The sequence below is a fragment of the Lissotriton helveticus genome, chromosome 4_1 (genome assembly GCF_964261635.1).
Source record: "Lissotriton helveticus chromosome 4_1, aLisHel1.1, whole genome shotgun sequence".
NCBI lineage: Eukaryota > Metazoa > Chordata > Amphibia > Caudata > Salamandridae > Lissotriton > Lissotriton helveticus.
This window is the reverse complement of record NC_136063.1, coordinates 1331047094-1331061127: the sequence shown is the minus strand read 5'-3', so window position 1 is coordinate 1331061127 and position 14034 is coordinate 1331047094.

The window sequence follows — 14034 nt, the reverse complement described above, 5'->3', positions numbered from 1 at the left end:
ATTTATTTATCTATTTTATTTATTTGAAGAGTTTTATATAGCACTGGCTAGACCCGGAGGATCAGACCGCTTTACATGAGGGTAAGTGAGATACAAGATACAAATTACATCAGTTACGAGAACATATTAAAACATGGGAAAATAAAAAAAGAAAAGAAAACAGTGTTACACAAAAAATGTGTGTTACTAGAGCATAGAATAGCACCGACACATAGATAACAATGTTACACAGTCACATGAGTAAATAGAGCATTACATAACAGACAGCCGCGGCCAGTAGTAGGTGTAACTGCAGGGCGGTGACGTGGGGTGGGGAGGGGCAGGGTGGGGGGTAGTAATGTATGGATTTCGGACTTTAACAGGTAAGTAAACATATAAATAAATAAAACTAACTTCGTTGTGTGCACAGCTTCACCAAATGCGATGCAGTGCGCGCAACGAAATTCGTTTTATTTATTTATATGTTTACTTACCTGTTAAAGTCCGTAATCCATACATTACTACCCCCCACCCTGCCCCTCCCCCTCCCCACATCACCACCCTGCAGTTATACCTACTACCGGCCGTCGCTGATAACAGAGACACATGTCCGAGGGGCATAGATGGTAAGGAGGGGGGAAAAAAAAGGGATGAGAAATGCAGCTCGGGTCAGGCAGACCAGCAAGGGGAGAGGCACTGGGATGGGAGGCAGCCACAGGAACAAGGAGGGAGTAGGGCAGGAGATCGCAGAAACTGTTTCCAATGTCCGGCTGAGTAGGTGACTGCCGAGGGGGTGAACCAGAGCCGATCTCTTCTATAGCTGTCTAGGCAGCTCCACCGGGCATCGGCCATGTTGCTCGGTCTCAACCATGCATGGAAATGCATTTGTAATGTTACATTTTTAGAGGCTATCATTTGACTGCAATTTGGAACTCAATTAGCGCGTGGGAGTTCGAGTAAAATTTCTAACCATGTGCATCCTACCACTGCTACCTGAGATTTGCGCTTTGGGGTTGCCCTGGCTGGCTCGACTCTGAGGTATCAGAGCTCAATACATGAGGATAGAGTTATTTCAATTACATCAGTTTAAAAACAAAGACAAAGCAAACTAAACATAGAAACAGTCCTGTGAAGCATTGAGGGTAGTAGGGGAATAGAAAGGGTAGGAATGTTGAACGGGTCAGTCAGACAGGCCAGGGAGATAGAACTTCAGGGGAACATTGCATAGTCACAGTAAGCAAACAGTAGCACGGAACTAAATCAGTTACCAAAGAACAAAAAACACAGCCTTACATAGGCTGCCAGGGAAAGAAGAAACGCAAGAAGAAGTCAGAAGAGAATGCTAAGGTGGAGGGGGAGGGGCAATGAGCCCGAAACTGGACAAGGGACAAGTCAGGCAAACCGGCGGTGAAGAACAACTAAACATCATGGGTCATATAAAGTAAAAAACAACACAGTGGTTCATCACACCATACAATATACAGTAACAGTATTTATCAAATTAACGATATCAGTAGGCCATAGAATTTTCTTTTCTTGCTTTTGGTTGAGGAGAACTAACTAGTGTATTTTAAAGAATAAGGTATGTGATACATTGACTCAACAAATTAGAGTTGCCCTTTCAATAAAGATACATAGTTCTAAAAAATTGTATATTTAATCTCTTTTCACAATAGGCCATCCTTGCCATTTAATATTCAAAGAAGTGCTTCGAGATAAAAGCCTCGGAATGACCATTCCATGATGTACTTATTGATAATTTTCGGTAAGACATGATCACGTGTTTATTTCTTATGATGACCAATCTGAGGCTCGAGTTCCACCATAAAATCCCTTTAATTCCCTCCTCTTAAACATTAGTTCACTGTTCAAGTTAAATGTGAAATCTCGCAAAAAACAGTAATAGCTTTGACATGATCAGCGAATATGCCCTTGCTTAGAAGAGACTGTGTGGTTTTTTCCTTCTATAAGAAAAGAGGAATTTTGAATTAAGTCAGTAGGCCAATCATATCCATGAATTGTGTAGCAGACATATTACGCCTTTGTACTCACGATTTATCCTGATTTTAATTGTAAAATAGCTTTGTATAATATGTATATTTTGTATATTTGTTTGTTGTAGCCCTGAAGAAGTCCTTCGGACGAAACGCGTTGGCTACTTGTTTATGAAGATTTTTGGAAATTAAAAGCAAGAAAAGAAAATTCTATGGCCTACTGATATCGTTAATTTGATAAATACTGTTACTGTATATTGTATGGTGTGCTGAACCACTGTGTTGTTTTTGCAAAAGTGCCTTTGGGCATTAGTCTTGGAAGCCTAGGGGTATGTGGCTTCAGGTTTCTTGCACCCGTAAACAAAAGTAGACTAGAGATAGTGGATGTAGTGCAGTCTTTTCTTTTGCCCTATACCCCTGTTGTAGAATTGCTAATCACATAAAGTCAAAGTCAACAAATAAACCAGACAGATCGGGGACAGGGAATCAACGACACCCGGGCTGGCCTCAAACACTGTGCTAGCACAGCCTGGCTCTGCAGAGGGTCACCAGGGAGTGACGTAGTGGATGTCTCGGATGGATCCTCATTGTCAAAAGGAGAAAAGGCGTCCCATTAAGAGGTGATCATCGTGAGGGGACAGTCCGGCTGGGGAAACAAAGTCAGAGACCGGCATCAAGCAGAGAGCTGAAAATCAAATCCACGCCATCAAGATGGAGGGCTAGGGCCGCCTTCACATCAACCCTCAGCACAAAATGGCAGAAACACAGACCATCTGGGGGTCAGAGACAAAAATACTCATACCCAAAGGTGCCTTTAATGTGGGCTAGACTTCGAAGCAGTCCTGTCTGCCAGGCTACCTGTGTGGGGTAATCAGTCCATTGTGTAGAGACAGGACACTGCCTTTTGAAGTGAAGTGTTTGCACCTCCCTTATATCCTACCCAGGCAAGGCCATCAGAATGCAGCAATGGCGGCTGGTGAAGTTTGAGAGTGGAGCTCTGGGGTTGGAAAGGAAAGAGTTCACATTAGGGTGGCACTGAATTTTTGTGAAGCCAGTCGCGATTTCCTGTGCGAATTTTGTTTAATACATGGGATTAAATAATGTATTTTTCAGAACCATTTTTTAAAATAAAAAGAGTAAAGAAAATAGCCATTTTTAACTTCAGTGGTTTCCAGCTTAATGAAAGTAATTAATTTGGCAGATTTCTGTATTGCAGCTCAAGAAAATCTAAAGGAAATCAGAAAAAAATTGAGCACAACAATATTTGTGGGGAACAGAAGCAGAAAAATCTCGGTTGAAATGAAAGCCTTTTAAGAGACAATTTTTAATGATGTGGCTGTTCAAACAGCCAGGTACCACCATCCTGCTGAGAAGGCCTGGCATGTGCAAAAAAACTATCATGCATGCTTGCCACTGCAGGTGGCATAGGTAAAAGCTTCAACAAAGATTTGCAAAGGCACTTTGTGGAGAAACAAAACGCAAAAGTTATTTGCATAAAAAGAGAAGGAAACTCTGCAAAGCTAAATCATTCAGTGCGTTGCCGACCTCAGATCTAGTTGTAGGACCCCAAATATGTTGTGAAGGAATATCTGGATGTGGTGAAAAATGAACAGTAAAATGGGTTTTGAATAAGTCAGTTCTGACATTCTCACCCTATATATTTTTTTTGTTACAGTTTTATACAGAATGAACTCGAGTGAAGGTACTGGTGCACTTTACATGAGCACCAGTTACACTAAACAAGGACACGTTCATTTTCTATAAGCCCAGGGAAAATATATTTTTTGCCCAGATTCACAGATGTTGAGCCGATGCTGGGGTTCAATCCTAGTTACCCACTCCATAGTTGTCAGCTCTGGAAGTAGTCACATCCTCTCCCCATAAAGGAAACATGCCAGTCATACCATCTTTCAAAAGCACACCTCACAGGATCATTTTATTTACAAGGGCAACATCCACCACTTAAATTAGCACCCTATATTGAACTCTAAAGAGTTGTAAATACTTTACTCTGTGTAGTTTCAAACTACAATTATACAGTAACAATTCCTCCCTCCCGAACAATATGCCCAACATCCAAATACATATACAATTATACATTTTCATGAGACCATGCCTCAGCAGGTAACACTGCTTGAATTGTTTGATTTGGAACACTGACATTATATCGACTGACAGAATATCGACTAGCAAAAACATCGAGGAAAAATTATCTACAGACAAAATATCGAGTTTGTATCTACAAACAGGTAAGTTCAAAAATATCGAGTACAAAATATCGTTTACAAAAATATAGTTGTAAAAAATATCGACTTTATTAAAAACAGTGTTAAATTAAATTACAATTAATAATTAATTACTAAAATATACTTAAAAATACTTAAATTAACTTATAATAATTAAATAATGAATGAAAGTTATAAAAAAATGTTTTACAATCATATTTGTTAAAACATATATATATATTAACATACTATAATTAAATAATATCCAATATTATTACCGTACGATAGCATAAGTGTAAAAAATAATATTCCCAATCCACAGAGTGCAACTGTAGGGAAAGCGTTGGATAGCGTAGGGGTAAAAATTACTATTTCCACTCCAGTGGGTGCAACAGTGAGGAAAGCGTTGGATAGCGTAGGGGTAAAAATTACTATTCCCACTCCAGTGGGTGCAACAGTAGGGAAAGCGTTGGATAGCGTAGGGGTAAAAACTATTATTCCCACTCCAGTGGGTGCAACAGTAGGGAAAGCGTTGGATAGCGTAGGGGTAAAAATTACTATTCCCACTCCAAAGAGTGCAACAGTAGGGAAAGCGTTGAATAGCGTAGGGGTTTAAATTACTATTCCCACTCCAAAGAGTGCAACAGTAGAGAAAGCGTTGGATAGCGTAGAGGTAAAAATTACTATTCCCTCTCCAGTGGGTGCAACAGTGGGGAAAACGTTGGATAGCGTAGGGGTAAAAATTACTATTCCCACTCCAAATAGTGCAACAGTAGGGAAAGCGTTGGATAGCGTAGGGGTTAAAATTACTATTCCCACTCCAGTGGGTGCAACAGTAGGGAAGTGTTGGATAGCGTAGGGGTAAAAAATACTATTCCCACTCCAGTGGGTGCAACATTAGGGAAAGGGTTGGATAGCGTAGGGGTAAAAATTACTATTCCCACTCCAAAGAGTGCAACAGTAGACAAAGCGTTGGATAGCGTAGGGGTAAAAATTACTATTCCCACTCCAAAGAGTGCAACAGTATGGAAAGCATTGGATAGCGTAGGGGTTTAAATTACTATTCCCACTCCAAAGAGTGCAACAGTAGGGAAAGCGTTGGATAGCGTAGAGGTAAAAATTACTATTCCCACTCCAGTGGGTGCAACAGTAGGGAAAGCGTTGGATAGCGTAGGGCTAAAAATTAGTATTCCCACTCCAGTAGGTGCAACAGTAGGGAAATTAAATACTTCATATATTATTTCAATAAATATAAATTAATATCTATCAAAAATTAATTAAAAGTAATTACGAATTTAATATAATATAATAATTAATCAATTAAAATTACAATTTAAAATTAATTATTACAATTATGTAACTATTCATACAAATTAATTACAAATTAACAATTAATAATTTCACATTTAAAAATTAATTTACAATAAATTCTAATTAAATACAATTAAAAAAAGTTGTTTTATTTAATTAATTATAAATAAATTACTTGCCACCCAATTCCCCTATAAACCCACAACCCGCTACAGAAAATAATTTAGTAAAATTGACATAATTAGCAATTAATCAATTAATTAAAATGTATTGCCAATTAAAAGGTAATTAATTACCAAATATAAATTAATTAACAAATAATTAAAAATGAATAACAATAAATACATTTACATATTTAATTAATTATAATTAAATCACTTCCCACCCTATTCCCCTATAAACCCACAACCCGCTACAGAAAATAAATTAGTAAAATTAACATAATTAGCAATTAATCAATTAATTAAAATTAATTGCCAATTAAAAGTTAATTAATTACCAAATATAAATTAATTAACAAATATTTAAAAATGAATAATAATAAATAAATTTACATATTTAATTAATTATAATTAAATTACTTCCCACCCTATTCCCCTATAAACCCACAACCCGCTACAGATTTAAATTACGCAAAAATTAAAAAATTAAAATTTCATTAATAAAAATTATTTATAACATAAATACACACATAATAACATAAATATCACTATAAAAAATTCAATATTATCAAAAATTCGATAATTTTATTAAACTATATTATATACTTCGATATTTTAAATGTCTATATTTTTAACAATCGATATTAAATTACTTTGTTAATAACGATATTTTTGATGTCTATATTCTGTCCTGTCGATATTTTGTCCATTCGATATTTAAAACTCGATATTGTGTCCAGACGATATTTTGTAGTCGATATTTTGACTGCACCGTTTGATTTACCTCCATCAATAGGCCAGGCCTAGCGATTCACTTATTTAGTTTTTTTTTCTATTTAGCTGCTGTTCCAGTCACAGGGTTCGGAGCTGAGAGGCATTGTCTGGACTGACTGGAGCAAAGCTTCAATCCCTTTAATCTTAGACTGAGCAGGACATCAGAAGTGCACACCTTCGATCCAAGCCATGAGTGAAAGGTCATCCTGAAATAACTGCAGTGCGGGAAGCAGACACTTTAAGTCTGAGAAGTGTGTCTTCAAAATTCATGAAGACAAACTGCGCAGACTGGATTTCTTAGCTTCCCGACTGCCTGCAGCCTTAACTCTACCCTTTCCTAAAACATCAGAGGGTGGGGGCCCACCCCACCCTGTGATGAGCTGGGAAATAGTGGGGTAATCTGGCTCTCTACTCCCTGATTGAAAGGAAGCCCTAGAAATACAGGGCTTCAGTGTAAAACACCCAGGACTAATTTGAACCCAGCAGCATCAGGGGATAGAGACGGGTCCACAAGACTACGACTTTGCTGAGCTGATGACCTTACTGGCCTCAGGGTTGTGAGAGCGTCAGCCCAACAAATGCTCTAGACTTCGGGCATGCCTAGGTGCAGCACTTTAAGGAATGCTTTCCAGTCTGTCAGGGAAGCAAGCAAGGTAAGTGGCAGGGTGTCTTAGCCCCTCAGTCAGTTAGCAAAAAATATGTGCATGTTTTATTTAATTAAAAAAAACAGTTATAAATGAGGACAAAATTATTTTATTTTGACCTGCCCTGGGGGTGAAAGTAAAGGGGACGGAGCCCCAACGTCCTAGAGCAGAATCCGCAGCTGGAATGTAGATATATAGAGATGGGTGCTCAGACACACCCATCCTTCCTGTGTTTTGGCTGTTTAGAGGGAATGCACAAAGCGTAGCTGTCACCCAACCCAGAAGTGTATTGGAGACAGGCTTCAGGCATGCAGCGTAGTAAGTGCAGAGAAATGCCCACTTTCTAAAAGTGGTAATTGCAAACACAACAGTGATGGACAGAATGTGGATCAATGTCACACATTCACCCCAGTCCAAAGATCTGGGCTCAAATCCATCGTTTTTCCACTCCACACCACCCTGGGTTAGACAATGGCGATATGCAAATCAGCGCTGACCCTGTGCCCCATGGGAACAGTCCAGTCCGAACTACAAAAGCCATGTCCTTCCCAGAACGGAAACAAGCATCCGAGGACCGGCCCGGTTTCGAGGTAACACCTCTCATCAGCCCGGCTAGCTTGAATCCAGTGGTGTGGAGTGCCTGGGACTCACGTCTGAGCATCCCCAGTACACTTAGAGCGGTAATTGCAAACACAACAGTGATGGACAGAATGTGGATCAATGTCACACATTCACCCCAGTCCAAAGATCTGGGCCCAAATCCATCGTTTTTCCACTCCACACCACCCTGGGTTAGACAATGGCGATATGCAAATCAGCGCTGACCCTGTGCCCCATGGGAACAGTCCAGTCCGAACTACAAAAGCCATGTCCTTCCCAGAATGGAAACAAGCATCCGAGGACCGGCCCGGTTTCGAGGTAACACCTCTCATCAGCCCGGCTAGCTTGAATCCAGTGGTGTGGAGTGCCTGGGACTCACGTCTGAGCATCCCCAGTACACTTAGAGCGGTAATTGCAAACACAACAGTGAGGGACAGAATGTGGATCAATGTCACACATTCACCCCAGTCCAAAGATCTGGGCCCAAATCCATCGTTTTTCCACTCCACACCACCCTGGGTTAGACAATGGCGATATGCAAATCAGCGCTGACCCTGTGCCCCATGGGAACAGTCCAGTCCGAACTACAAAAGCCATGTCCTTCCCAGAACGGAAACAAGCATCCGAGGACCGGCCCGGTTTCGAGGTAACACCTCTCATCAGCCCGGCTAGCTTGAATCCAGTGGTGTGGAGTGCCTGGGACTCACGTCTGAGCATCCCCAGTACACTTAGAGCGGTAATTGCAAACACAACAGCTTTCCGTTTCCGTTCTGGGAAGGACATGGCTTTTGTAGTTCGGACTGGACTGTTCCCATGGGGCACAGGGTCAGCGCTGATTTGCATATCGCCATTGTCTAACCCAGGGTGGTGTGGAGTGGAAAAACGATGGATTTGGGCCCAGATCTTTGGACTGGGGTGAATGTGTGACATTGATCCACATTCTGTCCATCACTGTTGTGTTTTCACTTTCTAAAAGTGGCATTTCTAAAATGGTAAAGTTAAATGTAACTTCACCAGTAAGGAGAATTTATCATTACCATTCCAAACATGTGAAACATGAAAAAGCTACTCCTCTCTAATCAGGTATTACAGCTTAAACGTTTATTAAGGAATTCCCAATGCTAGCCTATTAGAGGAGTAGGCCTTACTGAAGTAAAAACCAAATAGTCTGTGTGTCATTAACAGAACATGCAAAACGTAAGAGTACATGTCCTATCTTTTACTTACATAGCACCCTAGCCTTAGGATTACTTACTTAGGTCCTACATTAGAGGTGACCTATATGTAATAAAAGGGGAGTGTAAGGCTTTGCAAGTAGTTTTAAATGCCAAGTCGAAGTGGCAGTAAACTGCACACACAGGCATTACAGTGGCTGAGATAGGTTTGAAAGGCTACTTCTGTGGATGCCACAATCAGTGCTGCAGCCCACTAGTAGCATTTGAAGTGCAGGTCCTGAGTATGTGATATACCAATTTTCAAGGCACTTATCATGCCAATCAGGTATAAAAAAATGTCATCATGTTTAGCGGAGAAGCTCAGGCACTTTATCACTGGTCAGGAATAGTATAGCGCTCAGAGTCCTAAGGCCAACAAATGGAATTCAGAAAAAAGAGGAGGAGTAAGGCTACAAGTTTGGGATGACCTTTCAGAGAGGGCCATTTTCCAACACACTGTAAGGCCCACGACAGTGCTGGATGGTGCAAGAATTTCATGTTCATGTATTCCTCCCTGAATGGTATGAGAAAATAATGTTCAGCAGGGATTCAGAATACATGCTTTCCTTTTATAAATCCGGAGCAGTCGGATGTGATTTCCCACAGTTTCACCTCCGCTTACCACAAATGAAACAAAAAATTTCGTCCACCAGTAGTGGAAAGGCCACCTTCTCTCAGAATCCTGGCAAAGACATGCATTTTGATGTATCTTTTTCAAATGCTGATCTCGAAATTGACTATTCCTGAAGGTGTTATCTACTTTCAGCTAAATTCATCATTATCCAGTTTTGCGAGTCCTTAATAGCGATTCATAAGGAATCGCTATTAAGGACTTGCAAAACGGGATTCATGTAGGAATTGCAAAAAATATTGCGATTCCTACATCTTCCTTATTTGCGATTAGCAATTTGCTAATCGCAAATAAGGATGCGATTTCAAGGGTGCCAGGGGTGTCCAAAGGACACCCTGTAGCACCCCTGAAATGCAACATTACACAGGTGTTGCACACACACATGTCCAAAGGACATGTGTGTGTGTAACATGCAACAGAGAATAATGCACTAAAGTTCTTTTTTCTATTTTTTCGCTATTTACCACGAAGTCTGACTTCGTGGTAAATAGCGGCCAAATATTGCGAATTCACAATTTAAAATTGGTTAATGAATTGCATTTAGGGATCTCAAATAGAGATTCCTTAAATGCAATTGTTCGCTAAAATGCGAATTCTGTAATAGCGATTTTGCATTTGGGATGATGAATCCCAAATGCAAAAATTGCGCTCGCAAAGGGCCAGATTCTGAGAATCTGGCCCTTTGCGAGCCGATTTGTCATTCATGAATCTAGCTGTTTGTCTCCAAGCTAATCAGTTTCTCAATTGTTTATCTTCCTCAGTCTTTGCAACCGTTTTAATGGTATTTTCGTGATAGGTTACTTATGCATTTTTTTACTAAATGCCAGCATTGACAGAACAAAGAAAAGTATTGATTTATTTTTCCTCTTTTGAAAGGCTACTCTGGAACTTCCTATCTGTCTTGGTTAAGCAGCAGATTACTCCAAAATGTTTGACTCTGTTTTTTATCAGTAATGATAATGACCTCGGAGTCTCTGGTAGGTGTATCTCCTCATTTTTCATTTAATCTATGATCTTACTTAGTCACTAGGGCCCAGGTTTATCAAGCCTTTGCGTTTTCCTTGCATGTCACTAGGTGACACATTTACTATGCAAAGGCATAAGTAATATTTACAAAGCCACGGAAGGAGTAATTTGCGCCATATTGCATTGCTTGTTAAGGAAATGTTACGTAATGCAGCTGTTTGCACTGTTTAATGCTGCATTTCAGCTTGGAGGCACTACATGGGTGAAGCATGCATGGGTGTTTCCATGTACCCCCCCATCGATTTTTGTCTATTCCAACATTTACTAAAACTAGTACATCTGGAAATGGTCAAAATGCGGTGACTTTCCCAGAGAGGCGTAACAAGGAGAAATATCTTAATTTCTCCTCCTTATTTTCACTTTCTCGTCTGCTGATTTTGCAGCACTCATGAAAAGCAATAAATGTCGCTAAGGCCTGTTTTTTGCAGTAAGGTGGTCCTTTCTCCACAAAAACAATCATGGCTATAATGCAGGCACTCTTCCAGTATAGTGTATGGGTGGATGTATTGGTGCTGGGCTGCACACAGTGTGCCAATGCAAGGAGAGGGCATAGCTGTTCTGTAAAATTGTAAATATGGAGCATTTCTGCTGCCTCCCTTTCATGCATCGCAGCACCTTTACTTACTGCCCTGTGTTGCAGGAAAGATTAGTATATGAGACTCTTGATACATTTTTTCTGAACATGAATCAAGAGGATCTATCATGTGCAAAAATAAATCCTTCAGTTACTCTTTCAAAACAGTGAAGCTCCCTTTTATTCAGGCCAAAGATATTCGGCAATCAGTTTTTTTAACGCAACCAAAAGTAAGTCAAATCATGATTCCACTATTGATATTCATTGTCATCTGATTAAATAAACCTGGGATTCTGAAAAAAAGTTATTTTAGTTTCTAACAAAACAATAAAGATTTAGATAATAAGGTCATATCTATTACAAATGTTATTCACCAAGTGGAATCATTAATATATTAGTACTACAAAACATATGCATGTGGAGTGCTTATCCTGAAAGGATGATGAATGACAAAAATGTGCAACTTACAAGGATTCTAAATTACAAGGAAGTTTTAAGTACCTTAATAAAGCATGTCAAGTGTTGTCAATAGTACAATTAGGGGGAGAGTCTACACAGGTCACAGGTGTGCTCAGAGCAGAAGCACCTCCCCAAACGCCGAAACCGAACAGGGCTCGGAGCAAACGGAGAAAACAAAGCAGATGCTATACCGATTCTTTTCTTTCAAGTTGCCAGTTTTAAAAGATTCTTCACTGTTCTTAGATTCGCTTTGAGTAAGCAACCCAAAAGAAGCGCTGCTGATGTTAATTCACTTCTCGGAGCTCAGAGTGAGGGAGAGGAGAGAGTCAGTATGCCGCTGTCGTCCTGGATCAGTTAGCGTTTTCTGCTCGAAATCTCAGGCTTGAATCGAGGCTGATTGACTCTACAGGCTGCTCGGAAAACTTTTTTTGTTGGATTTAAAAAAATCTCGAAGTCCAGGAGTCTGAGTGCTGCCATATACTGACACGGGGCTCACGGCAGGTGAGAGCGGAGGAGAGGAGACGGGGAGAGAAGTTGTGCCAGAGACCGCGGCTCCCTCAGCAGTGGCGGCTCTTGCAGGAGGCGATCTACCATTAATGCAAGCAGCCTGGTCAGTTAAGCAAGTCAAGCGCTGCATGCCGCTACTGTAAAAAGCTTTTGTTAGCGCTGGGAGTGTGGATTCTTGCCCCTTTTGGATCGGACTTTGAATCAGACTTTGCTTTTTGATTAGACTTTGTTTGATTCTGGTTTTTGTTTCTTGCTGAGTGCTATTTGAGTGCTATTTGAGTACTATGGACACGCCGCCGACCGCAAATTGCGCGCCAGGAGGCGCATAAGTCCCTGCACAGACCCGGTGGAGCGGGGGGGACACCTTGCAGTGGGGGTTACCTTGTGGAGCAGCAACTCTTGATTTTTTCGTGTCCCGCCTGTCTCCTTGCCGCCGCACCTTCAATCTCGAGCGGCCGCTGTGTGGAGGGAGGACAGGAACTACATACACCCCCCAGACTACCTAGCAGCGGAAGACGCCGCCGACTGCAAATTGCGCGCCAAAGAGGCGCATAAGTCCCTTCACAGAACCCGCGTCGCGGAATCGCGCGCGGGTTTGCGCCGAGGCCTGAGGAGGACGGGGCTACCCCCCATGGCTCTTTGTTAAGAGAAGGTAACGAAAGACATCTGCTTTTTCCTTGGCTTCCGCTTACTGACTCTGCCCTTCTCCAAGGACATTTTTCCTTCCAACGCGTACGATTTGTCGATAACTAATTTGTTACATTCAAATCACACCATGACTCGCAAGGGGGATAAAATCAATAGTACAACATTGTCCATTGTTAGAGAAGCCGTTAAAGGCATATCCCCTCAGCCCATGCAAACAGCAGACACAGAGCACGTTTTTACATGGTTAGATGATTTAAACAGCCTGTGTAAAATTAAACATGTTTTAGTGGAATCACCGCTTCCCGTCAAAAGCTCCTGTCTATTACCTGATTCTGTCAGCCCCTTGCAACCCCTCCCATTATCCAAAAACGTCAACATTGAAAACACCCAAGGGATTGCATCTCCCCAGTTCTTATCTGCTAAAAGGAAATATACTGGGGCTAATCACATTGGGAACCAACCAAAAATCCAAAAATTGTGTTCAAGCCCCACAGTCCCAGTCAGTAATCCTTCCACGACTCCTGAGGCTGCTGAGAAGTTAATTGTCCTAGCATCTCCTACACAGCCGGATCTATTATCCCTTATTGAACAACTGGTCAGCTCTATTATATCACCACTAATAGAAAAAATAAACACACTATGGGACAGGCTGACTGAATTGGAGGAAACCATCAAGTCAAACCTGCTAGCCAATAAATCCCTTATAACACCTAATTGTTCCCACCCATCAACTACCCCCAAATGCCCCAAGCCAATTACGCAAGACAAAAGGGCTCCAACCCAATCAATAGTCGCTAATGCACCAGCCCCAATAGCCCACAAAACTTCTTCTAAAGCCGTTTTGCTACAGCGAACTTCTCCTAGAGCACAGTATAATAAAGTTACCCCTATCCAACTCCCACCGGAGGCAGCTCCCTTTGTATGTGTCCTCGCGGGAGTACCGTCGCTTACAGCTGGGAAAACCGAGAGACAACATGATCTGTTGAACAAGGTTAAATTTTGGCTGTCAAAAAATAGACCCCTGCCACCTAACTTCGAGGGTACAATCATGAGTGTCAGAAGGGTGGGCTGGCTGGGTTCCCTCCCAAAAGACATCGATGGTGACCTAGTACTCATTAGATTTAGGCAGAGGCACATTGTCCCATATCTGCGTACCTGTGCACCCCAAGATGGAAACGGCCCAATCTCCGTCTGGGATTTGCATGATTTTTACCCTAGAATGCCGTGCATCCCCACATCTAGCCTAAAGGTAGGCTGCAACATGTTAATGGGCAGAGGTCTCCTTGT